The sequence below is a fragment of the Maniola jurtina genome, chromosome 1, assembly GCF_905333055.1.
Source record: "Maniola jurtina chromosome 1, ilManJurt1.1, whole genome shotgun sequence".
Lineage (NCBI taxonomy): Eukaryota > Metazoa > Arthropoda > Insecta > Lepidoptera > Nymphalidae > Maniola > Maniola jurtina.
This window is the reverse complement of record NC_060029.1, coordinates 15,263,923-15,287,349: the sequence shown is the minus strand read 5'-3', so window position 1 is coordinate 15,287,349 and position 23,427 is coordinate 15,263,923. Positions and strand designations below refer to the sequence as shown.

Genomic DNA, 23,427 nt, shown 5'->3' with positions numbered 1-23,427 from the left:
CTACACAAGTGTAAATTAAAAATTTATAACACCCCCGACAAGTGAAGGTTACAGTAACTAGAAAAGAGCTGATAACTTTCAAACGGCTGAACCGATTTTCTTGGATTATAGCCAAGAACACTCTCGATCAAGCCACCTTTCAAACAAAAAAAAACTAAATTAAAATCGGTTCATTAGTTTAGGCGCTACGGTGCCGCAGACAGATACACAGATACACAGACACACAGATACACAGATACACACGTCAAACTTATAACACCCCTCTTTTTGGGTCGGGGGTTAAAAATGAGGCTAACTATTCGTACCTATTAATTTTTTGACATAATTTTTTGACATGCATTTGTACACAATATTTTAAATGTATGACGATGTGATTATTTCATATTTATTTTTTTAACTTTTGGAATTGTAAATCTTAATATACTTAGATGCCTCTAATTGTCATAATAAAATCTAATAATTGTAATTCATGTGATTGTGTATAAAATGATAATTGTAATACATTGGAATAAAGGCTTTAAAAAAAAAAACGTACCTATAGAACATTTTAAGATTTGAGTTTATGTTTCCATCAAAGATTCCTAAACTGTATTCGAATCTATAAAGGCTTTATTTGTGTAAAAGATTTAATTACAGAAGATCTGGGGGTGTAATTTGGCGAATTACAAGGCGATTCCCGACAGAGGGCGCTCGAAAGCGGTAATTTCCGGCGCAACAGGCAAGAACTAGCCTACAAGGGAGTTTCAACCTAGATTTACTACTGCATAAAGTTCATTGTAGCTCGAAGACTAGCTATACAGAACTAACTGGAGGCATAAAAGGGCATTGAAAATTGGACATTGATTACATAAGCAGAAAGTATAGTTTACTTTATTCTTTTATGTGACTTCGTTTAGGTTAAATGACACATCTTCTTGTTTTCCTGTGACTTTTTTGGGAATAGAAACAGCCTAATTCCGTCTTCCAGGTGCAAATTAAAAAAAAAACTATTTCTAGGGAGGATTAGCCAAATAGTTAACTTGGAACTTGGGATCCAGGAATGTAGCAGACATAAAGAGGTATATATTTGTTATTTTCTTCACAGAAAACCCCAATAACCTTTTTGGGCCCATCCCGGGTTTAAACCCAGGACGACTTACAAGCTAGCCAGATCAATGAAGAAAAATGCTTAAACAATTGTCAATGTATGCAATTGTTGTTCAGCAAACGTATGGATCAATCTAAAGCAATAAATAGAGCAATCTGGAGCAATTATTTCGCATAGCATTGCTGAAATTTTCAGGAATTACTGGGTATTGCAATAAATTACTTCACGTGGTCGTGACGTCATAATTGACTAAATTGCCTGGAATTTAGGAATTTCAATTGCCCGTGTAAGCCAAGTTAAGCATACCTTTGGGCAAGTTTCTAGACCCAAAGCGGTTTGAGTTGTTAAAGAAAGTTTTTGACAGAAAGCCCTAAGCTTTTTTTTGCCCGATCAGGGGTTAGCCTCGAGCCTCATGATCCGCTGGTAAATAATCTAGCAACTAGGTCAACGAGACAGTAAATAGTTGTAATATCAAAGTACCAGGAATGTATCAGGCATGAGGCGGTCTGTCTGTAACACTTCATAACGCAGGCGGTATCAGCGCTACGTATTAATTCGATCGAGCGCTTGAAGGATGGCCGTCCTCCTGGATAAAGGGTTTTGAAAATACAAAGTACATACAAAACCCGAGTTCATGGCCTCAAGTCTCAAACCATGGACCGCAGCAACAGAAAAAAAATTCAAAAGAAAAATAAAACCGATTTTTTTAATTTCACAATTTTTATTGGCCCCACTGTACTTATAATATTAAGCTATGCCCAGTTAAAACCCTACTGTTTACTAAGCTATTACACTGATCGCGAGCAATTTGCTCTTATCCATTGAGGAGTTCTGTTCTCCATCTCCGAAGATATTCATCAGATCTGCACAGTATACCCTTTCAAACAAAAAAAAAATCCAAATCGGTCCAGGGGACTTACATCCCCTTACTTACATTAGGGGATTATTAGAGTAATCGGGGAACATACATAAAAAATTAAAAAAAAGATTCCGACGAATTGAGAACCTCCTCCTTTTTTTGAAGTTGGTTAAAAATGGGTCACCACACCAACGATAAGACTTGGAATATTAAGGTACCAGGAATATAGCAGGCATGAGGCGGTCTATCTGTAACACTTCATAAGGCAGGCGGTATCAGCGCTACGTCGTTAGTTCGATCGCTTGAAGCGGCCAAATTGCGCGTGACGATAACGTTATCAGCCGTCCTCCTGGATGGAGGGTTTTTAAAACCACTGGACTGAGATTCAGTGGCTAAAGAATTGTAGATGTTATCGCGTCTGTAGTATCACTTTTAATGACGCACCTTAAAAAACGCCAAACGTTACTTTTGTTATGTATCAAAGTCCTCCAAAGGTAAAACAATTTACAAACAAGGTAAAACACGGTAAAATTCCAATGTACATCCATAATTACTTACTAATATAATCTAAATCTGTATACGTATAAAGAAAAAGCTGACTGACTGACTAACAACGCACAGCTCAAACTACTGGACTGATCGGGCTGAAATTTGGCATGCAGATAGCTTTTATGACGTAGACATAAGAAGGGATCCGCTAAGAAGGGATTTTTGAATATTCAATCCATAAAGGGATAAAACAGGGGTTTGAAATTTGTGTAGCCCACGTAGACGAAGTCGCAGGCATAAGCTAGTATTATATGAAAAGAAAGGTGACTGACGGACTGATATATCAACGCACAGCTCTGGGCAAACAACTGGGCGGATCGAGCTGGGTATATATTATGGCAAATCTAGCAGACAGACACATATAGATGGACAGGCACACTTTCACATTAATTATAATATTAGTACCTATAAGATATAGAAAAGTTGGATTAATCTCAAACAGGTTAATATTATATTAAAGTACGTTTGATGACGAGAGGGTGTGTTAAACAAAATACGCAGTTTCCATCAAGCTAGTGAGAATGGGCGATCGCTCGCCCGCCCAGCATCACGATAACGTCGCCCCACATGATCAATCTGAGCCCTTCTCACTGTAATCACACTATATAATATTATAAAGGCGAAAGTTTGTATGTGTGTGTGTGTGTGTGTGTGTATGTTTGTTACTCCTTCACGCAAAAACCACTGGACAGATTTGGCTGAAATTCGGAATGGAGATAGATAATATCCTGGATTAGCACATAGGCTACTTTTTATCCCGGAAAATCAAAGAGTTCCCAAGGGATTTTGAAAAACCTAAATCCACGCGGACGAAGTCGCGGGCGTCAGCTAGTCTCCTATGAAATATATCGCGCTACACCTGCGGGCTATTGCGAAACGCAGTCGCAATCATAAAGCCGGCTCTACACTCGCACGTGAAGTCGCGCCGTTATTTCACGCCGTGAATGTATGCCGCGATCCACGCGTGAACTGTGTCCCTCCACACTCGCAAATCTTTACAATCTTGTTTGTGACTATGGATGAAACCCTTTGTCGCGGACCAAAAACCGACACTGATCGGGGAAAGGCGCGAAGCGCGAACGCAAAGGCGTGAACAACATGTACACTCGTCATTCGCAGTTGTCGCGGGCTTTCGCGGCCGTTCGCGCCGCGAGTGTAGAGCCCACTTTAGGAGCAGTTCAAGCTATTCGCTATTGCAAAACGCAATTGCCATCACAAGGAACACGAAAGTACAATCATTTTCATAGAACCTGCCTATCGATTCGCTAATTCAGTTCAATACGCCGATTCACATTGATTGATAGCCACTCAGCTCATTTGATATTTATTTTTGATATTCACTGAAGGTTTTCCACGAAAAAATATTTTAATATCACTTAGTGAAGCAGCAATGTAGAATCAACCAGTGTCAAGTGAGCTCGGTGGTTATCATTCAGTATAGACACTGAGTTAGCGAATCACCCTGCAGATTTTGTATACCACAACGTGCAGCATGAATTATCAGCTTTTGTATGAGGTAATATTAAGCTTTTAGCAAAATTATTTTGCTTCGATCCGATTCTCCGTCAATGTGAATCGACCCTAAAGTTCATCAATGCAGAGCTTTTATTACTGATAGAAATAACTTTTTCAATATTTTCTTTATAAACGTAACTCAGAACAAGTTTAAATTAAAAAAAAATTATAACTACGACAAGTGAAGGTTACAGTAACTAGAAAAGAGCTGATAACTTTCAAACGGCTGAACCGATTTTCTTGGATTATAACTAAGAACACTCTCGATCAAGTCACCTTTCAAACAAAAAAAAACTAAAGAATCGGTTCATTAGTTTAGGAGCTACGATGCCACAGACAGATACGCAGACACACGTCAAACTTATAACACCCCTCTTTTTGGGTCGGGGGTTAATAAATAATATGAGGAGCAAAATATAAATAATAATTGAAGCTGATCCAGCGGTGAGGCGATAAAAGATCTCGGGACAAAAGCACGAGCTATCTTCACGCGCAGCTACAAGCCCGCTCTGTTTCCACTGTCGCTTACGTTACGATTTTTTCACTCACTTGCTTTGCTAAATGATGGGGACGGCGTTGGTGTATGTACGTCTTTATTATGTGAAGGCTCATGATCTACAAACTTATGGACTTACAATACCAATAAAGAAATCTTGCGTCCTATTGTTTTAATATTATTTCCTAATTTAATGCGTTTGCAACCTATATAATACAAATTATCTATATGATTCTAGTTAGCTACATTTTTCCTAGCATCATTACATATATGTATACCTACAAAGGGGCAAATATTATAATTGATATGAAAATAAAACACTCAAAGAAAGTAGGTTTTTTTAGAATATTTGTATTTAATATCTATTCAAGAAATGTCTTAAGGGATTTATTGACAAAAAAATCTACTACTTTGATAGATTTGGACAAATACAGATTAATAGAAGAACAGCTTGTTTGCCATAAGAAGAAATTCGAAATAAAGAAAATTAAATTTCTAAATACTTCTATTACATTGCACATTAATTGTTTACTCTAATGAAAATCCAATTGTTTGATTACTAAAGTATACATTATAACTAAGTAACTAAGAAAACCATCGGAATACCTAATACATATTTGAATTTTTTAATGTCAATTCTTGGGCGTATGAAATTAAATTTAATTGAAGCGAAATTTCGTTGCGTACGCATAATGCTTACGCGAATATCGAAGTATCTAACAAGTAGTACTTTTAATTAAATGCATCGTACTATTTTTTCGTTCGTCGGACGGTTCCTACTAGACAATGGACACACGCACCTCTGCCAGGGCCGTCGAGCAAAGCGCGTAGGTACCTAATGAATCAATTATGAAAATATATATCGATAAATAATCGTCCACTGTCGGTCGTGGTGATGGATCACCGACGGATTCCTGCTAAAATTCAGTAGTGAATAGTTGAATTAATAAAAAGATAAGGAAATTATTCTTTTTTTTCTTTTCTTTTAGCGTTAAGCTGTTTAATTGGATCAGTTAATTTGGAAGTCAGTTAGTAAAATTGTGAATACGTATATTTATAACTATAACATATTAAAACGAAACATATCAAAGAGTTGAGACTTGATATGTTAGTTTTATGGCTTCATGTACATTGGACCAATATGTGTACTAGACTTATAATATGTACCTATAGGTATGGCATGGCTTCGAAACTAGGCTTACATCGACTAAATACGTGAGTATATAGCTGGTGCTCTACATAAAATAGACTTATATCTATACATATAATAAAATTGTAGAAAAGTGGTGTCTGTACAATGGAAATATATAAAAAAAAAGTAGCAGGGGTTGTTATTATATCGATGCCGAACCCGAAATTGTAATTAATTTTTTTTTGTCTGTTTGTCTGTTTGTCTGTGTGTTTGTGCACGCTAATATTAGAAACGGCTTATTCGATTTAGATACGGTTTTCACTAATATATTGTAGTAAGCTTCACTTAACATTAAGTGTTTATTTCATGTCAATCGGTTCATAAATAAAAAAGTTATGTCAATTTAAAGAATCACGGCGAACATTTTTAACGTACAGAGTACGTACTACACGCCTCGCGCCTGAGCGTCCGTGGCTATATAAAGCGCGGTCACTATTCCACGCGAACGAAGTCGCGGGCACAGCTAGTATTAACTATACTTGGATTTTAAGCAATAAAATTCATATACTCTCTACACAATATAAAACATCAATTTTCACTACACAAAAGTACAGCAACCAAATAATTTCTACGCTCAGATATACACACCTTTATAATAAACTAAGGCCACAAAGAAAACAAAGTGAAAATTATTATCTATTACCACACAATTACCCCGATGGGATCTGCAAGTTTCTGATATAGTAGCGGGGGCGGCGCAGGGGCGGGGGGTCGTGGGGGTCGTTATCAGTTCGCGCGCCATTAACCCGATACAGCCGCCACTCGTGTGGAGTACGCACGTAATTGAAACAGGTGAGTTGACATAATCGCGACACTATGAGCATTTACTGAAATGCTGCAAGTATTCCTACGAATTATTATATAAAGGTTAGTTGACCGCATCTCTCTAACGGTAACTCCTTCACCTTTGCATTTTCAGCCTGTATCATTACTTACCATCAAGTGAGATTGCAGTCAAGGACTAACTTGTATCTGAATAAAATAAATGCCCCCTTTTTTATTAAGACTTTTTTACTAACTTATTTTTATGTCAGTCTATTTGTTTGTTTGTCTATTCAGTACAAATTTTGACATCGATTTTAAACTAACTTCCCGAGGCTTGAAATTTTAAACATACCTATATTGAAACAGGATATCAGTGCAGTATTAACTCGCTTACTTGTCTTATCGATTTTAAACTAAGAAGAAATGGGGGGTTGACGTGGGGGGTCGTTATCAGTTCGCGCGCCACTAACCCGATACAGCCGCCACTCGTGTGGAGTACGCACGTAATTGAAACAGGTGAGTTGACATAATCGCGACACTATGAGCATTTACTGAAATGCTGCAAGTATTCCTACGAATTATTATATAAAGTTTAGTTTCACCGCATCTCTCTAACAGTAACTCTTTCACCTCTTCGTTTTCAGCCTGTATCATCACTTACCACCAGGTGAGATGACATAATCGCGACACTATGAGCATTTACTGAAATGCTGCAAGTATTCCTACGAATTATTATATAAAGGTTAGTTTGAGCGCATCTCTCTAACGGTAGGTAACTCCTTCACCTTTTCATTTTCAGAATGTATCATTACTTACCATCAGGTGAGATTGCAGTCTAACTAACTTGTATCTGAATAAAATAAATGCCCCCTTTTTTATTAAGACTTTTTTACTAACTTATTTTTATGTCAGTCTATTTGTTTGTCTATTCAGTACAAATTTTGACATCGATTTTAAACTAACTTCCCGAGGCTTGAAATTTTAAACATATTTTTATATTGAAACAGGATATCAGTGCAGTATTAACTCGCTTACTTGTCTTATCGATTTTAAACTAAGAAGAAATGGGGGGTTGACGTGGGGGGTCGTTATCAGTTCGCGCGCTACTAACCCGATACAGCCGCCACTCGTGTGGAGTACGCGCGTAATTAAAACAGGTGAGTTGACATAATCGCGACACTATGAGCATTTACTGAAATGCTGCAAGTATTTGTGGGAATGATCATAAAGTTTGACCACCTTACTGAAACAGTACTACTGGGGTTTCCTTTAAAATCTTACAAAAAAAAAAGACGGCCTTTAGTAAGTTAAATGATGATGTAAATGATAATTACGTAAACTTAAAACTAAAGCTACGAGGGTTCCAAACGCGCCGAGGTCTGAAAAAAATCCGTAACAAACTCAGCCTACTAAAGGTAACAACATTTTCAAAATTCAATTGCGTAAGTACCTGCTTCATATTTTGTTTCGCCATAAATAATATCACACTTCACACTAATATTATAAAGGGGAATGTTTGTGTGTATGTGTGTGTATGTTTGTTACTCCTTCACGCAAAAACTACTGAACGGATTGGGCTGAAATTTAGAATGAAGATAGATTATACCCTGGATTAGTACATAGGCTACTACTGAAGAGTTCCTACGGGATTTAGAAAAAACCGAAATCCACGCAGGCGAAGCCGCGGGCATCCTCTATTTTCCTATAAAATAAATATGCATTTAATCACAACATTAATCTGTGCCTACACCCATAATATTAATATAATAAGTGTGTCACGCATTATATCACGGAAAGCCCCCTATCGCTGGAAATATCTCTGATTGACGAATGATATTGAGAAATGCTAATAAGCCGATCCGTGGACGCCCTCCACCCCGCCCACGTGGCGAGCTACTCACAGACGAGCCGATTCAGTTGGAACTGGCCACCCAACTTGGTCGGGTCTTTAATCATGCGTCCAAAAATAAGGTGTAGGTACTAACTGATGCTCGCGAATTCACTCGTATGAATTTAGGTTTCTAAGGTTGAAATCTATAAATTGCTTTTTGACTTTGCTCAGACTTAAGGCACTGTTAAAACGAGAAAGAGTTATACTGCTAGCATAAATCTGTCTCGTTTTAACTGAAACTTAAGTCTAAGCAAAGTCAAAATGCACTCTATAGATTTCAACCTTAGAATTTCGTGGGAAGTCTTTGATTTTCCGTTATAAATAGTAGAATACGTCACTGTCACGAAATTCATGCAAATAATCATGTCGATTATTTGCTCCGTTGTGACAGTTGAAGGACAAACCAACAAACAAGCACATTTTCGCATTTATAATGTGGGTACCGGGGAGTGAGTCTAATAACATTTTTAATAAATAAATGTTTTAACTGTCCCGCTCCGAGTGCAATTTCTAAAAATCCTTTGTATATGCGCATGTCAAGCATTTGCAACTTACAGTATGCAATGCAATACCGCAAAACTCAAGATTGTAGACATGGCGAATTGGGATGTAGGTTGGTATAATATGCAAAACCCCACAAACCTAATCTTAATCCAACTTGATTAAGTACAATCAAGTTGGTGCGTGTGTTAGTAATCGGCGTAGATTGCGACAGAAGCAATTAATTAACATGATCTTATAAATACGTAGTACGACAATTTGAAGTTTTATTGACTGGCTCGTATCAAACCCGTTCGTCCACATCTTATAGATTAACTAATTGAAATTGAAAGTAAAAGGGTCAATGGAAATCTATTTCTTTTTTAGTTTTTTTTTTTCTTGACATCTTGAGTTTAATCTGAGCTTAACATACATTATTAATTGTTAATATCCTATCGTGCTTTGATCTCGTAAGATACCTTACGAGAATAAAAAATGAAAAGCTGACAGACTGACTGACTGAATGGTCTATCAGTCTATGTGTAGTCCACGCGAACGAAATCTCGGGCATATTAAGCTAGTAATTTATAACATACTTAGCCTAACACCTAAAGTACTTATTCATATTCATGTATATTTAAATCTTTATTCATATTAATCACCTAATTTTATGCATTTGTTTCATTCAGCAATTATCATAATTCAATCACCTTAAATAGGGGTAAAAATGATAAATAAATGTTGAAAAGTATAAGGTTGGTTACCTACCTATCCTAATAAATTAAAATCACTGCCCATAATAATTAATGCGAGACTATATTAATAATAATAATAGTTTGTTGGTTAATTTTTGTCCTTTAATAATGATTTTTTGTATGGGTATAAAAACCTGGATAGATATAAGTTTTTTTATCCCGGTAAATCAAAACATACACTCCCTCAGGTGCCTGGCTGGCTGATGGTTGGTCTACGGCTGGCTGGCTTGCTTCCGGGGAGGGATGCGTAAATGCATTCCCCAGCGATAACAAAAAAAAAAAAAAGGTCTCAGTAAATAATAAACACATACAATAAGTTGTGTCAATTATAGTCAATGCAAAATTTTTGCTTTTTACTGGGATGCTTTGCGTTTTAAAAATATGTTTCCACCCGAAGTTAAACAAAGCAAATAGTCGAACAAATTGACTAGCAAGCATCGGTTAAGTTACATTGGACGTGGATAGGTGGTGTAAATGTCAAGTGGACATGCTCGTTATTTGTACGGACGCCATTTGTATCTTTGTATCCACCTGTTACATTACGCGATAACAACCGGTCTTGCCCCGTCTTGTCAAGTATGTAACATGCGATAATGTAGATTCGAATCCATAATTAGAAGAATCTACTACTACTAACCCATACTAATACTATACCTAAACGCGAAAGTGTGTCTGTCGGTTAGTCTACTAAATTTTTACGGTCCATCCGACCGGTTTAACCGATTTCATAATAATTATCACCACTAGGCAGTGACGGATTAAGACTGCTTGATGCCCTAAGCAATCCATGCCTGTGGGGCCCCCCTATCCGTATGTCAACTAGAATCAGTCTTAAATTAAACCTTTACCGCCTAAAAACATTAATAATAATAATAATAAAGCCTTTATTCCAATGTATTACAATTATCATTTTATACACAATCACACGAATTACAATTATTAGTTTTTATTATGACAATTAGAGGCATCTAAGTATATTAAGATTTACAATTCCAAAAGTTAAAAAATAAATATGAAATAATCACATCGTCATACATTTAAAATATTGTGTACATGTCAAAAAATTATGTCAAAAAAAATTAAAATAAAATAGTAAAGTTAGATAAAATATATTGATTATCCATTATTATTAGTCAGCTATTTAAATTGTAGTGTCTACCTCATTTAGTTAGTTACTTAATCATGTAAAATAATGTCATAAATTTATAGTGTCACTGTTAGTTATTAAATTGTATTATGTCATTGGAACGCCCATTTTTGGGCATAGGCCTCCTCCATCCCTTTCCATACGTCTCTATCTCTCGCCAGCCTGGTCCAGGTGTTTCCCGCCAACTCTGCAATGTCATCGTGCCAGCGACGCCGCGGCCGGCCTCTGGGTCGGCGCGCGTCACGTGGGTACCAATGCAGAATTTTTTCCGTCCAACGTCCATCGGTTGCTCTTGCTATGTGTCCGGCCCAGCGCCATTTAAGGAGACATGCTAGTTTTGCCGCGTCAATAATTTTTGTTTTCTTTCTTATTAACTTATTCCTAATTTTGTCTTTTAGTTTTAGGCCTAGCATACTTCTTTCCATAGCTCTCTGAGTAACCTGTATTTTATGTATTATGTCCATAGTAATTGGCCATGTTTGGCAACCGTATAGAAGTGTTGGAGTTACAACAGAGTCTAGAGCTACCTTCTTCAGTTTCATGTCTAAGTGTGACTTGAAAATGTGTTTTAAGGACCAGTATGCCACCCATGCTTTCTTGATTCTCCTTTCCACTTCTTCAGCATAGTGCCCCGTAAAGGATATGGTTTGGCCTAAGTACACATATTCCTCAACATATGTTATATTTTTTTCTTGTATTTGCACTAAATGCTTATATCCGTTTGTCATTACGCAAGTTTTTTCGGGGTTCATTTCTAAGCCACACTCTCTGCTATGGAAATCTAGAGTTTTTAACATATATAAAAGTTGTTCATAGTTTTCTGCAACAATAACTATGTCATCTGCGAAGCGAAGATGGTTTAAATTTTCTCCGTTTATATTTATCCCTAGGCCATTCCAATCCAATTTTCTAAAGATATGTTCTAAGAGAGCTGTGAAGAGATTTGGAGAGATCGGGTCTCCTTGTTTTACTCCGCGCTCTACATTGAAAACTCTACCTTTTTTCTCGAGTTTTATAAGACCTTTACTTTTTGAGTAAATTTCCTTAAGGACGTTTATGTATTTTGTAGGTATGTTCTGATCTCTCAGGGCAGCCCATAGAGCCTCGTAAAAAATTGAATCAAACGCCTTAGTGTAGTCCACAAACGCTACATACAAAGTTTTTCTATACTCTACATATTTCTCTATAACTTGTTTTAAAGTGAAAATATGATCTAAGGTAGAGTAATTGCTCCGGAAGCCTGCCTGTTCTCGTGGTTGTTGGAAGTCGAGCTCTCTTTTTAGTCTGCCGAGTATGACTTTAGTAAATATCTTGTAGGTTGCCTGCAGAAGACTGATTGGTCTATAGTTATTAATATCTTGGGGGTTTCCCTTTTTATAGAGTAGTCTTATAATGGAAGTTTCCCACTGCTCCGGTATTTTTTCTTGAAGCATGATGTTGTTAAAAAGTTTGGTTAAGGTTGGAGTAATAGGCTCTATCATAGTTTTAATAGTGTCGTTTGTTACTCCGTCTTCTCCAGGGCTTTTCATTGACTTCAGGGAACTGATAACCTGTCGGATTTCGCTTTCTAAAAAAGTAGGAATCTCTACCAAGTCAGGCTCTCTAAATGTAGAGTCTATTTTATATGACTCTGGTAGTTTATATAAGTTTTGATAGAATTCAGTAGCTGTTGTTAAAATTGAGTTTCTATTCGTAGTTGATGTGCCTTTTTTAGTTTTAAGTATTGGTATCCATTCTTTAGTGTTTTGTAAACGTTTATTTCCCCGTTTGACAGATCTACGTTTCTCTAACTCTTCTTGCAATATTTTTATTCTATAGTTTTGTCTATTTTGTTTTAAACGTTTCTTTATTTTCTTATATAAATGTTTTAGTTGTTTCTTTTCCGAAGCTGTTTTAAGTGATTTTTCTCTGAGCTTTGTTCTTTCTGATATCAATTTTCTTATATCCTCTGTTAGCATATGTTCGGTCCTATTTTCATTCTTTACTTTTGGTAGTTCATTGACACTTTCTTGGATTGTGCATATCAGATTTGTGTAAGTTTTTTGAATATCATTTGAGATTTCATTTGCCTTTGATAGCTCTATAAAAGTATTTTTTAGATGCTCGCATTCAATGGGTAGGTATCCGGATTGCTTTTTTCGAAACGCTTTTCTTGATTTTTGTATTTTTACATAAACGGAAAATGTTGCTCTAATCATTCTATGGTCAGTTGGATGTGAGGTGCCAATGACTTCTATATTTTGTATCGAGGGAACGTCGCTTTTTCTAACAATAAAGAAATCAATTTCATTTAAAGTTTGTCCGTCTGGCGATCGCCACGTCCACTTTTGTTTAGATTTTTTATTAAAGTGAGTATTCATGATGTAGAGTTGATTTTCAAAGCAGAAGTCAATAAGCCTAGATCCTCTTTTATTTCGGACCCCATATCCCCAGGGTCCCATTACAGTGATAAAAACATTAGTTTTTTGTAAAATAAGATGATGAGATGTAACGTACTTTAGAAGTGGAGTAGGTGCGACAACAATAAAAACCAAAGCATAATTATTTATTGAAATGCGCCTTGCGGCTTTCGGGGGCATTCGAACTGTCGGGCAGCGAGTGGGCAAGCGGGAGTGGGGATATGATTCTAGATCGGACTCTATGTCAACTTAAAACGCGCGAATTTTCAAATTAGTCCTTAGTCCTAGAAAAGTTTCTTCTCTCACGTCACCAAAAACCACACAAAAAACTTTTTTTGGTGTGGTTTTTGGTGACGTGAGAGTGAGACGTGATGCCCTAAGGACGGATTTTTTTGTGCTTCTTCTGGTGCCCCCTCAGACGTGATGCCCTAGGCAATTGCTTAATTTGATTAAGGGTTAATCCGTCACTGCCACTAGGTATACATCTTCTTACAAATTTAACAATTCCGACCATCAAAAGGAGTACAATAGTACCTCTACTTTGAATAAATGACCCACCAAAAACATTTCATGTAAAATGTTGCCAAGACTCACAAGTTCATCATGCTTTCACTGTTAAAAAGTTATGAGATCTCTAGTAGAGCCAAGCCCCTAGCTGAGCTTAGAATTGCGCTGCCCATGGGACCTATCCCAAGTCCAAAGTATATAGCTCTTAAATGCTCTTGAGTATATCACATTTATAACAATAAAGAACAAATAACTCTACTTACAAGCACTGATTTTACAAACCCTAAATCTTGGTTAAAAAAGGACGGCTTGGCCGTTTAATGTTCGTGGTACTTTTATCTGATATGACATTTAAGCCCGGAATAGCTTGTGCGACAATCATGAAGAATAATATAAATTAGTAATTGTCGAACAAACTATTCCTTATGACCTTAATATTATAATATGTTATGACATGTAATAGTTTCACGAACATTAAACGGCCAAGCCGTACTTTTTTAACCAAGATTTAGGGTTTGTAAAATCAGAGCTTGTAAGTAGAGTTATTTGTTCTTTATTGTTATAAATGTGATATACTCAAGAGCATTTAAGAGCTATATACTTTGGACTTGGGATAGGTCCCATGGGCAGCGCAATTCTAAGCTCAGCTAGGGGCTTGGCTCTACTAGAGATCTCATAACTTTTTAACAGTGAAAGCATGATGAACTTGTGAGTCTTGGCAACATTTTACATGAAATGTTTTTGGTGGGATTTCATTTCTTTTTGGCAGGTGCCCTAGATTTTTTTTTGGATCTATTTTTTGTAGGTACCTACATCATTTTCATGGCCCGCTCTCTATCGTTACCTCTTTTTTTAAAAGCTTTTATTCCACTTGCAATGTATGTAACTATGTTTGTTTGGGTGGAATCTTGCAACTCAATTTTAAAGCAGATATATCAAATTTCAGTCTTTTAGGACTTCAGGAAACACATTTTTTAAATGTACAGACTGGGAAAAGTTTATTTTTCTGTTGTTTGAATGAAATCCCTAGCCTACATACCAAATTTCAGTCTTCTAGGACTTAGGGAAGTACTTTAGAACTTTTGACTAGAGGGGTTTTGAATGGCAATAAATCTGAAACCATAACAGGTAGAGAATTGATACTTGGTACGTTTGATAAGTCTGTCAAGGACATATTATCCTGAAAATATCAGCATTCTAGCGATAGACTTTACAAATAATTTGCTTCCCCCATACGTGGGAGTGGAGGGGGAAAATTTTGAATTTCTTAGTTTTCCTGTAGTTTGTATGCAATTTCTAGTGTACACACCAAATTTCAGTTTTCTAGGACTTCGGGAAGTACCCTAGAATTACAGACTAGAAGTTTTGACTGTCAATAAATCTGAAACTATAAAAGCTAGACAATTGATACTCAATGCGTTTAATAAATCTGCCAAGGACATCTTATCCTGAAAATATCAGCATTCTAGCGACAGAATTTACAGATTTGCTTCACCCATAAGAGGCGTAGAGGGGGGGCATTTCCAATTTCTTAATTTTCCTGTAGTTTGTTGTCAATTTCTAGTCTACATACCAAATTTCAGTCTTCTAGGACTTCGGGAAGTACCTTAGAGGTTTTGAGTAGAGGTTTTGATGATCATCAGTGAGGGACGAAATCGGCGTATTTTAGGTATCAATAAATCTGTAACCATAAAAGCTAGATATTTGATACTTGGTATATTTGATAAATTTGGTGAGGACACCTTATACTGCAAATTTCAGCTTTCTAGCGTCATCCAGACCGAAGTTATGACGAGTCGAAAATACGGCGAAACACTTCGAGAAAAAGGTACGTAGCGCCCCGGCCGCCGTTTGGCTCGTCTTGGCGGGGGCACTGCCGTGCCCCCTGATTTGAGTTTGAGTTTAGCGGGGACTGGGGAATCGAAGTCAAACTCATTTTTTTCAAAACTAGTGATCCCGCGACTTCGTCCGCGTGGATTTAGGTTTAAAGAACCCCGAGGGAACTCTTTGATTTTCCGGGATAAAAAGTAGCCTATACCCATCCTTGGAATGCTACCTCTGGTGTCTGTATAGGTACCAGCTAGATGATGTCCGCGTGTTCATCCAGGTGGATTTAGGTTTTTAAAAATCCCGTAGAAACTTTTTGATTTTCCGGGTTAAAAAGAACTTACTCGTACCTGTCCTTCCCTGGGATGCAAGCTCTCCGATTGTATAACGTAAACTTAAAACTAAGCTACGAGGGTTCCAAACGCGACCAGGCGTGATATAGCTGTTCATGTCAGGCTATTTATAAATTAGTTTATATGAAGTGGACACCCAGGCAATGGGAATGATAGGTACTAAGACAACATAACATTGAATAGTTGGCACCTAAAGATAAGAATGATTGTTTGTGCTCAGTCTGTAACACAATCTCGGTATCGCCATTACGCCAAGTGGCACAACGCGCAGGTGTGTGCCGCACTAGCTCAGCAACATTGTGACTCGCCCGATGCTGCCGAGATACGGCACGCGCACTGCTGTGCACAAATTGTTTAAACAGCACACGTCTTTTATCGCTGAGACTGTGATAACATCGATTCTTTACTCTGTAACGCTAAAGGCGGTCTGTCCGTCACTCGCTGCATACAAACGTAGTTTTGTTTTTTTTTAATATCGAAAATGTTACAATTTTAAATACATATCGAAAATTGCGGTACTGGCAGGATTCGAATCTGTGACCGTTAGGCCACGGTTCGCTTGCTGCCAGTGACGGTTATGTATGTTTACTAAGCACTGAAACGACTGTTTATATCATCTGCAAGAATGAAAGAGGTTTGGGCCGAAGTTCACCACGCTACGCATGTAGGCAAGGATTGGCAGACTTCACACACCTTTGACGATTTTATGGAGAACGCTCGGGTATGCAGGTTTCCTCACAATGTTTTCTTTCAGCGTCAGAACAGATTTCAACGTTGTTATAATGGTTTACTATCTGAGTTGTATACCTAGGTAGTTGTGTGTATACATTGGTAGTAATTGTATGTGGTAGGTGGTAGGTATCGCAGAATTTGTCGCGTCCGGAATCGCCGGAAGGCTCTATCGCTCACACCTCGGCCTTATATATTGCAAATAGCCACTGTCATCTCAAATCCGGCTCACTACTGAGCACAGGTTTCATCTAAGAAAGATAAAGGTTTAGGCCATAGTTCGCCACGCTACCCAAGTGCAGATTGGCAGACTTCACACACCTTTGAGACTTTTATAGAGAACTCTCAGGCATGCAGGTTTCCTCACAATGTTTTCCTTCACCGTAGCAAAGCAAGTGATAATCGTTAACGTAGTAATAATGGTTTACTATCTGAAGCATACATAGGTAGTTGTATGTGGTAGGTGGTAGGTGGTAGGTATCGTAGAATTTGTCGCGTCCGGAATCGCCGGGAGCGGATAACAAAGGCTCTATCGCTGACACCTCAACCTTATATTTATTGCAATTGGCCACTGTGACCTCAAATCCGGCTCACTACTGAGCACAGGTTTCGTCTAAGAAAGACAAAGGTTTAGGCCATAGTTCGCCACGCTACCCAAGTGCGGATTCGCAGACTTCACACACCTTTGAGACTTTTATAGAGAACTCTCACGCATGCAGGTTTCCTCACAAATGTTATCTTTCAGCGTCAGAACAGATTTCAACGTTGTAATAATGGTTTACTATCTGAATTGTCTACCTAGGTAGTTGTGTGTATAGATTGGTAGTAATTGTATGTGGTAGGTGGTAGGTATCGCAGAATTTGTCGCGTCCGGAATCGCCGGGAGCGGATAACAAAGGCTCTATCGCTGACACCTCGGCCTTATATTTATTGCAAATTATGGCCGCTATCGCCCCATCTCCAGCTCTCGATAATGGACTTCATATGGGCGCGAGGATAGCGTGGACCGGACAAGACAGTTCCTAGTTTCAACTCAAAATTCAAAATATTGCTTTCTCATTGTTATTCTTTGAAGGGTTTCGTTTCTCAAAAGGAAAATAACTAATATAGGATCAGATCACTTAGTTGTTTGTTTGTCTGTCTGCTTGTCAAGAACATTATTTTAGGTAGGGTAGTTTCCGTTGACCTAGAATCATGCAATTTGACAGGTAGCAATACCTTATATTTAGCACAAATAAAACTAAGATAAATATATGTACCTACCTACCTACTTACCTGCCAAATTTCATGATCCTGTCACTGGGAAGTTCTTTATAGGTTTTCTTGACAGACACGACAGACAGACGGGCAGACGGACAGACAGACAGACAACAAAGTGATCCAATAAGGGTTCCTTTTTTCCTTTTGAGGTACGGAACCCTAAATATGATAATTCGGGTCCTTACTTTCAAGACATAATGCTAGTACCTACCTACTTTAATAGTTAGTTTACTAACTTTGCATAGCATATTCTGCTGAAAAGACCAAGTGGTGAAAGTCTATGGGCAGATTATTTCCCCTTGTAGATTATCCACCGTAGTCCGTCGGCGTACCTCGCAGCTATTGACAGAGGCGGTATAACATTGATACGGGCTGATTTATACGCCATTACACTTATTCCCGCTCTTAACTGATCGCAGCGATATTAAAAATTTAAATCTCTCCCAACCAAACCTAAGCGTCGGCGTTATGATTATATGATGCCATTTAGATATGAGTATGATTATGAGGTAACTGCTTTTTAATGTCCCACTGCTGGGCATGCTCTGGCCACCTATCTGGCACAGTTTTTTTTAATTTAGATACAAGTTAGTTCTTGACTGCAATCTCACCTAATGTTAAGTGATGATGCACTCTAAGATGCAAGGGGGCTAACCTGGAAGGAGTATGGCTGTTTCTTATTAAGCCCATACCCCTTTGGTTTCTACACGGCATCATACTACTACGTTTAATCGCTTGGCGGCACGACTTTGCCGGTAGGGTGGTAACTAGCCACGGCCGAAGCCTCCCACCAGACTAGACCAGAAATTAAGAAATTATAAAATTTCAAACTCTTGCCGGGAATCGAACCCAGGATCTCCCACTAATAACACCACAGCGTTTACCACTGCGCCTAGAGTTATTTCTGTGAAAAAATTAGATAGCTCCTATTTAATAGTAGGTAAAGAGTGGGTGCGGCGTCGTGGCGACGTCGTGTCGTGTAGAGCGGCGATAGCGAGGCGATCACGGCACGTTATCGTGTGTGTCACATTGTTCGATATCGAGACGTGCACTTTCGCTTGATAGGCAGGGCTGCTACTGGCTTCCCAGCTTGTATATAAAACTAGAGTATTTAGGTTTTTAAAGATCCCGTGGAAACTGATCGATTTTCCGAGATAAAAAGTTGCCTATGTTAATTACAGTGACGCAAGCTACTTACCTCGGTACAAAATCTCATACAAATCGGTTAAGCGGATGGGTCTTTAGGAATCCCGTAAGAATTCTTTGATTTTCCAATAGCCTATGTCCGTCCCCGGGATATAAGCTAACTCTGTACCTACCCGTCAGAATCGGTTAAACTATTGGGCCGTGAAAAGGTAGCAGACAGACAGACAGACAGTCACATTTTTGCTTTTATAATATTAGTATGGATTTGGATACATAACTTATTAAATGGTGGAGGAAAATATCGTGAGGAAACCTGCATGTATGAAAGTTCTTGCTTTAACTTCACCGTTAATGTAAGTGATATTGAATTGCTTAAAATGTACATAACTTCAAAAAATTAAAGGCGTGCCCAGGATCGAACCCCCGACCTATCACTGCTTAGTCGGTTGCTAGTCTAGTAGGCGGCATTATCAATGGAGTATAGAAACAGACGTCATTGACATCTAAACAAATAGCGACCGGTCGCTCAAGCGCATGCGCTTATTTGTCACATCGATTTAAGAATCGATCTATCGTGAAATCGATCTTCGCGCCACGATTGATGGACAATGATTACAAGATTTTAATAGATTAGCTACACTCACAGAACAAATGGTGGTTTCGACATCAAGAGTCTTAAAAAAAAAATGTACATCCATTTTAATGGTTATACTTACATATTATTATGATTTCATCGAGAAATAATCATCATTTATTATCCCGTTGACTTAGAGCTATGTTATTCGGTTGTAGACCTCGAGGCTCTGGGTTCGAGTCCCGGGGGGGAGTCAAAAAAGTCACTGGGGTTTACTGTCAAGAAATTCTGAGCATAGCAGTCCAAAATTGGGAAGTTGATGGTATTACACGGTATTCAGTACTCGCCCTTGAATAGGAGACTACTTAAAGGTTTTTGCCTGCTCTCTCCAGTTTTGCCAGATTGATTGTCGTCACAGCGGGTTATAACAGTAAAGGAATAGAGAGAGTATGTCCTGTGTTTGGACACACTCGTACCTACCTAATCTCAATATATAAAACGAAAAGCTTACTGACTGACTGACCGATCTATCAACGCATAGCTCAAACTACTGGGTTGATCGAGCTGAAATTTGGCATGCAGATAGCTGTTATGACGTAGACATAAGGACTTTTGAAGAGTCAACCCCTAAGGCCTCATTTACACGAGAGCTTTTTAACGTCCGTTTAAAAAGCGTCCAAATAGAACAAATGTATTCCCAAGTATCTGTTAACACGTAAAAAAGCGTTGACGTGTGAACATGTACCTACTTGGGAATACATATTATTTTGTTCGATTTGGACGCTTTTTTAACGGACGTGTAAATGAGGCCTATGGGGGTAAAATAGGGGTTGTTTGTGTAGTCCACGCGGACGAAGTTGCGGGCAGGAAAGCGCTGCCTTGGCAGACTAGGTGGACAGATGAGATCAGAGTCGTAGGGAGCCGCTGGATTCAGGTGGCTTGTGAAAGTCTAGAAATCTGTATTCTATCAGTATGGATGTCTATCAGTAGACAACGATGAAGACGGTATTGTTTCATGTCTTGGTTGGGAGAACATTAATAAACTAGCGCAATTGAGACTTTGTTTGAGTGCAGCCCTAGACGCAAGACGATACAAGTTCTACCCGATAGTGCATTGTCCTGATAAACTTGTTATTTGCCGATAAAGAGAAAGTCGCTATCAGTTATTTGTAAATAACCACACGCTAATTAGCGGCGCGGGGCGACGCGACCGGCGGAGTTATCGCAATGTCATCGTTTCGATATTTCTGAACGCTGCTTATCGAAGGTGGCTTTCATTTTAAGGAACCGTTTCTCAATACTTTTTGTATCATAGAGTTGTGACATATTTAACTGTAAGAGACACAATATAAGGAATACAGGCGACTACTGTTTGGCACGGAGCAGGGTGATTCGCAAACTCAGTTATCAACATTAAATGATAGCCATCAAGCTCTTTTGGCATTGGTTGGTTCTAATTAGTGATATAGTAGATTAATGTAACCAAAAATCGGTCGTTTTTTTTTACTAGACTAAAAAAATTTGTTACTTAATTTTTTTTTAGTTTAGTAAAAAAATCTAGTAAATTTGTAATGTAAACATGGTTCTTTAATAAATTAGAGGCTTGATGATTTTTGCACTGTTGCGACATGTTTGAAGGACAAACCAACAAATAAACAATTTTGCATTCATCATTCTACTCATAATCTGATACCTTTTATTTCTATCTATTATTTGTACCTTAAAAGTTCTTCAAAAACATAAACTTTTAAATGAAATTGAGTACGTGATTTTTAATTAGTAGTACCTCTCTTCATGATACAATGTTAGTGATTGTGTAAATCTCGGCAGAACCACGGAGCACCATCTATCTGCAAGGCGTCCAAGCGTGAGAGGCGGCTGTTTCGGAAATGAAGGGTCCCTCGCGACCTGCATATAAAGTACCAACCATATATGGTTCCTAATTTTACTTATTCGCCGCCAAAAAGAAAAAATGCGACAAATATTTACAAAAGAAAATAGTAAGTTTTTTTTTAAATAAATTCCCACGAGAACACGGAAACGCAATGCCTACTTAAAAGATAGTTAAACCAAAATAAAAGGTAGGTAGCTACTTACCTACTTACCTGATTATATTTCCATAATATATGTATACGAATATGTACATAGTACATACCAATTTTTTTTAGCAACTGCTCTTTACTATTTCTCCTAAATCAACGTTTCATAATTTTTACACGACTGCCCAAAAAAAGCAGTGTAGGTAAGTTTTCAATTTTCTTGAGACTTTATTTATGCTACCATAACTTCTAAATTCCTGAACAGATTTTGATATTTATGTGGTAATTACCAAATTTTTTTTTTTATAAAAAATCAGTATGGCGGCACTATGACGCCATTTTCAAATGTGAAAATTTTTAGTCAGGGCTGTCTCGTTTTTAATTTTTTTTTAATAACGACTTGTTTAATAAATTAAAAAATCTATATATGGACTTACCTTTACAAAAACTATACTGACAACTTAATAAATAATAATTGGTCAATAATAAATAGGTATTCATTACAAACAAAAACCCTACATTGAAATTAACTTGTATCAGTTGGTGGCATTTTTCTCTGAAAAAGTAAGTGGTAACTGGTAATGTTACAGGTAGTATATATAATTATGGTATTCCTTAAAATGCCGAGATGCCATATCGTAAACATAACAACATTCTGCAGATTCGATCTTGCGCAAGACCACCTGAGTTTTCTTCCGAATTTATTACGCGGTCTTCGGCGAAGGAAAACTTCATTCCACGGACAAGATCGAAGAAGTTTGCTTCCTTATTCCTAATATGCATTGTTAGAAAATATAATATTGAATGCCTTTCCTTACAGGTAGGTAGGCAGGTGCGCTCCACCTTAGGTTGCATAATCATTCATCACCCACTTTGATGTGATAGCAGTGAAGGGCATACTTATTTAGTTTATAAAAACACAAATTAGAAAAAAGCTGTTTTTTTTTCAAAACTATCACTGTGTGGATTGGTTCTGGTTCGCATAAGTACTTGTAAATCCAAAATCAAATAGTACCTACCCGTAGCCTGCAGCTAAATTGAAAATTACATATAATGGTACAATACCCGGTGTTGTACTGATACTAGCACACGTAGGTCGTAGTAGGCACTTTCTGTGCATTGTCTTTCCGAATCAATAAGCAGTCGCTAAAGAGCGGTACATACGGAAGCGGCAACTTTTTAATCTGTGGCTACAATTGAAATGGCGCGCATTATGCGAGCTGAAAGTTACGACAATGGCGGCTGAGCTAAACACAAATAAGTGTATCTCGGCCTTTCAGCGAAGTTGGGAAATGCTGGTTTTTATGAACCAATGTTATTGTTATGCTAATCTATAATATAACGTATAGATACAAATATGTAGCCCGTTAATACATTATTTTTCAATCATTATTTTGTTCTTTGCTTCTCTATTTAACGGAGTTCACTCACACACGTGCAAAATACATAGCAAAAAATATGCTTAGCATATTTTAGCAAAGTAATAATGTCTTTAATCCATAATAAATTTACTTATTAATATTCTAATTATTTTTACTTATATCTTCATATTATCACTACCCATACTACAAATGCGAAAGTGTATTTTCTTGTTGGTTTGTCATTCAATCACGTTGCAACGAAGCAACGAATCGACGTGATTTTTTGCGTGGGTATAGTAAAATATCTGGACAGTGACACAGGCTACTTTTTATCCCGGCAAATCAAAGAACTCTTTCGAGATTTTTAAAGAACTAAATTCATGCGACGAAGATACGGGCATCTGCATCTTGTATATAGGTATAATAATTTTTATTGCAGAGAATGCAATAAAACTTCACCAGAATATAGGTACTTGCGCTTCTTACCATAGTATTT

At 37.6% G+C, this 23,427-nt stretch overlaps 1 protein-coding gene and 1 long non-coding RNA gene across 3 annotated transcripts in view; one reads left to right on the top strand and one right to left on the bottom strand.

The window, feature by feature from the left end:
• LOC123866471 (zinc finger protein ush) overlaps positions 1-23,427 on the bottom strand; it is a 240,163-nt gene that overhangs the window by 168,433 nt on the left and 48,303 nt on the right. The gene's annotated exons all lie outside the window — the stretch shown is intronic.
• On the top strand, positions 1,215-23,239 carry LOC123866679. Its single transcript, XR_006796244.1, has 4 exons — positions 1,215-1,382; positions 10,898-10,901; positions 11,231-11,234; positions 23,229-23,239. It is a non-coding gene; the product is annotated as an uncharacterized LOC123866679 (long non-coding RNA).